We start from the raw sequence: 5,324 nt of genomic DNA, 5'->3' as shown, positions 1-5,324 counted from the left end.
ATAGTTAAAAACTCTTGGATAACTTTATTATAAATAATATAAGTAAAAAAGAACATTTTTCTTAATTTTTAAATTATAAAATCGTCTAATCTTAGATGCAACAATAAAAGTCCTTATGACGATTATCGAGTTCTTAATAATAAGGGAGACATTTAAAATGTTGTGTTTTTTTGATTGAACGCAAGTTTTATTCATAATAATGTTTATATCTGCTGAACCGTTGATCCTACAACAAATTTGAATACACCACTGAAAAGCACATAAAATAAGTATTAAGAAAACATACCCTTGGAGGTTTCCACCTCATTTTTTGGGTTATAGGACTTATTTAACAATAATTATTAGTTTAGATTGAATGTATATTTTAAATGGTCAATGTCTTCTAAAACCAACCAACTTATATGTATAATTAGGTATGAACTTTACTTATTAAAGTTGCAAACTTTAGAAATTGGCACAAATTTATTTTATATTCCTCTATTTTCTAGAGTATCTTTTGAATAAAATCTTAAACAACTTACTAAAATAATTAATCTGGCAAGTGATATTGTAGAACGATATATATAGCCATAATGTCAGGGGTGAAATACATTATTTGCCAACAAATGTTTATTTTTTATTGCAGCAGATGAGATTAAAATATCTAATAAGCCTTTTAATTAGGTAATTTAAATTAATGTTTTTAAATACTTAAAATTTCTTTTACACTTTTTCTAATTAAAATCACAAATTTAATGATCCATTGACATCATTTTTAGTTAAGAAAAGATAAAAATCTTACGTTTTAGTTCATACACAACTAATTCTTTTAGCAAAAAAAAATCGAGTTAAAAAAAGTTATCAACCATACGACGTAAGATTACAGGCGTATAATCCATAGATTGATAGCTATAATGATGTTCAACTGTATGAAACACAAATGTATCCTTCACTGCTCTAACATTCAAGATATTAGTAGTATTTTTGTTAATAAAAAAATTATCTAAAATATTAAATGATGAAATCGCAGAACTAGCTATTTTTAGCAACAATATTTAACTACAACCAGCTATATAGGAATCCAAACCAAATTAAAGTTCTAATAAATAACTTGGCAATAAACTTAGGAAGAATTGTGTGACATATTTTTGATAACTTTGAACAAAAAGAGACAGTTGAGGAAAACGAATGTAGTAAGTATTCATCGTTTTATTATTATTTAAAAAACATTTTAGTGTGGATTTTATGATTTTCATCTTTTTAAATATAAATAAGTACAATTATTAAGTCTCATAATAAATTGTTAAAATATCATTAAAAAAAAGATGAGCCATTGGTTGTCTCCGTATTACAAGTGCATAGTATAGCAAATTTACGCTCAGAAGATAACGTTTAGCTCCATTAGCTTAAAATTTAGAGTTAATAAACCTATAATGAAAGTTAAACACATTAATTTTTCATTACTTACTTAAAAGTGCAGGTAAATCTGGTTTCTCGATGGTTATATACGAAGCTCATCACTTAGTTCCATAATTATTTGCAAAACTTTCCCACGAGATAGCCAACGAATGTCAGTATGGAATAATAATGAAGTATGGTTGGATCCCATATCTTTACATAAAATTTTAAAAAGACGAGAATTTAAGGCATGGGTTTTCACGAAATTTTCCATTGATACTACGTCATTCATAATTGAATTCAGTCCACATTAAATTTTTCGAAAAGTTAAATGTTCTCTATTTATAATGCAATGAACAAATGTTATATCAGGACTAACTCTCATCACTTCGATCGCCTCCCCCCCTCCATAAGGATGTCACTGATACACCATCACATTTGGACCAGTCTAGTTCGTTTGTAAGAAAAAAATCATTTGACTATACATACATGAAATTTTCACCGAATGTTTATATACCTAAGTATATTCTATCCACCATGCAATTTAAAAAAATTAAATTTATTTGTTAGGCAGAAAAGCTTGAAAATTTAATACAAGGCTTCTAACACATTGTTACAATATCAGTTGAAAAATAAAATAAATTCAGTCACAATTTTTTTTTTTATAAGCATACAAAGTTTGAATTTTGACAAAATACATAAAAATCACGAAAATTCACAAATTATTTTAAGCTAGAAATTCATAAAAAATTTTCTTTTTAAACCTAAGATTTGAAAATGTAATACAAGATTCCTTAAATGTTTATCAATCTATATCACAAATAAAAAGTCCACCGAAAATTCAAATTAAATTTCTATGAGCATTTGAAATTTAAATTTTTACAACATTGGATTTTCACTTTTAGCGATTTTCTTATTTTGGTGTAACTCTAAAACAAATGACCGCAGATACTTGAAATTTTGACTGCATGTTCAGGGGCATTTTCAGGCATTTTCTATATTTGATTAAATTTTCAATCATTTTAGTTATTTTTTTATGAATGACAACACAATTTTATTCGTTGGGTAAAAAAGCTTCAAAATTGAATACAAGGCTCCTAATATACTGTCAAAATGTTACTTAATAAATAATAAAAATCAATTTTCACAATTTTTTTTATTAGCATCGAAAATTCGAATTTTGACAAAATAGGTACGTAACATTCACGAAAATTTGCTATTTATTTTGAATTAGAAGTTTATAAACTTCTTAGATGTAATTATTGGAAACAGATCTGCTGCAAGAACAGGTAATGGGCATTATTAAGCAGTTGCACAAAGGTATGATGATTTTAAACTGATACCACTGTCTATGTCAAAGTTGATAAAATGCGGTGTACAAATTCTTTTATACACTATAGAGAACCTAATAAAGATTATTAGAAATTGTGCTATTACTTGATTTTATAAAAATAAATTTAATATGGTATATTAAAATGTCTGTTAAGTAAATTTGATTCGTCAACGAAATCACGCAAATTATCCGCAAAATAATTATAAAATAAAAAATTAAATGAAACCTAGTCCGCAAAATCACGCAAATTATCCGCAAAATGATGGTATAGTAAAAAATTTAATTGGGTGAATTTTTTATTTTTCGCAGCATTTCACCAGCATGTAAACGGTTTTTTTTTATTTACTAAAAAACTAATTGTCCGCAAAAATCGAAATCTAGTCCGCAAAATCACGCAAATTATCGGCAAAATAATGTAAATAAAAAAATTCAAAAATTCGCATATGTACATGCTGACGAAATGGAGCTCGAGTAGGGTTATCAGAAACAACTTGTGTGATGTCACATGGTCCACTTTGAGGTAATATAGTTTTAAGGCTTACTTGATCTTCCTTGTGTGCAGTTTTTACTAAATTACAATCAGAATAGTCTGAATCTGTTTACGATTCATCAGAACTGCCTATAAAACATTAAACTTTAAGAACCTTGTAAATTATTAAACAATTATTACTACTTAGATTTAACCAATTGAATATGACATTATTATTTCATTCAGCTTAAAATATGTTTTATTTTTAAAACACTAATTAGGTAAGTAAGTAAAAAGGTAGCAGTGAGTATTGACATATTGTGACTTGTAGGGTATACAACTACTTATTACATTTTTTCTGTTTAGAGCAAATACCTACCTAATGAAAAAAGGGCAATATACAATTATACAAGTGTATGTGTAAGTCATTGATTAATTTAAATTGATGTTGTGTATACAAATTAATGAGTTATTAAGCGATAGGTGGCTATAATTGTATAAACCAGGGCTGTAATTTATCACTTAAATTGCAATAGCACATATCTCATATTTTGAATACTTAGAGGAAAAACAGGAATATATTTTTAATGATTAAAACTAGTAAAATATAAATAAAACTCATTACCTATATTCTTTTTAAAGAAAATTTTCATTTATTTTAAATACTAAAATAATAAAATCTTTATGAAAGTAAAATGACGTGTACTGTACCTATAATATATTCTTTATCTAGGTATGTATAGTTAATATTATTATTTATTATTATTCATGTACTTAATATGACAGTTGGCAATGTGACGTAATATTTTGAGTGTAGTGATTTTTCATCTTTATTAAGAAAATATTAAATAGCCTACCTGGTACCTTTAACCTAAATTCAATAGAATAGGTAATGAGTAGTAGGTATATAGGACACTAGGATGGTAATAAGTAGTAAGTACTATTGGTTACTTACTTGTGTTAATATCTAAATCACTTTACACATCCCATGATTGTACCAAATTAGTAATTTCTATCACTGTATTTGTAGTTTTTTGTTTTTTTGTAATTCTCCTTCGTTAACCGAACTAGTTTGAGGACCAAAGTAAGAATCTATTTTTCTAACACTCAATTTTATATTATAACTTAAACTTTTAACATGTTAAACTGTTAAACAAACGTGGCCATAAAGTAGATAATATAGACTGTCGCCGTTATGGTTGTTGTCGTGAATGTTCGACTAATAAAATGCGAAATAAAATAAATTTTATTATTTACACCGAAGACATTTATCTGTGTCTATTATATCTACATACAAACAATATGAGGCAATGTGGGTACATTTACACACACATACATATACAATGAACAAAATATGTCGTGCAATGACAAGTCGGGGAAACCGGCTAATAGGCGAACGCTACTATTTTTAAATATTTTGAATTGTGCCACTTTTATCGATAACGTAGAGTGAACAATGAAGATTCTAGATAGTCATCCTATTTATTATTTACGATTATAAAATAATTCGTCTATCAAAAATAAATACACTAGTAAACTGTTTAAAGCATAGCGTAACAGTGATTGTTGTATGATCGTCGATTAAAATTATAAGAAAATCAGCTGGTCATTGTCCAGTTAATCGATATCACAGAATAGTACTTGTGACCAAAAATTGTTTATAATTTATATTATAATATTTGGGGAACTTAGCTTTGTCTAATGTTCCACGGTCACCATCAGTTAATAGGAGTTAAAATATCTGGGGGAGCGTGAGCAGGGTGAGAACTTATCCTGGGTGGGCGATCGCCCCCCTCGCTTCCCCCCCTTGGCGCCATCCCTGTTGATAGAACAGTTAAATCCTGAAAAAACAGAATAAATATTAAAAACAGTAAAAATAAAACAAAATTGTTATTTTAGTCACCTGATTTGTAAAATTTTCTGTGTTCTATTTTGAATCAATATCACTACTTTGTTCACTCAATGTTTGTATATAATCTTCTGTTAATTCTTGAGTAACACTTTCAACAGTTTGCATTATCTAAAAAATATTCAATTCATATAATGTTAAAATGCCAAAGAAGCCATTATACACACAACTTTACAGTATAAATTTTCATTGTTTTTAAATATTTCCTACCTTATTAGAACAATTATCTTAATATA

This window comes from Diuraphis noxia, unplaced genomic scaffold (genome assembly GCF_037042655.1).
Source record: "Diuraphis noxia isolate RWA-SAM2 unplaced genomic scaffold, SU_Dnox_SAM2 contig0001, whole genome shotgun sequence".
Classification (NCBI taxonomy): Eukaryota; Metazoa; Arthropoda; class Insecta; order Hemiptera; family Aphididae; genus Diuraphis; species Diuraphis noxia.
Note: the sequence above shows the minus strand (reverse complement) of the source record.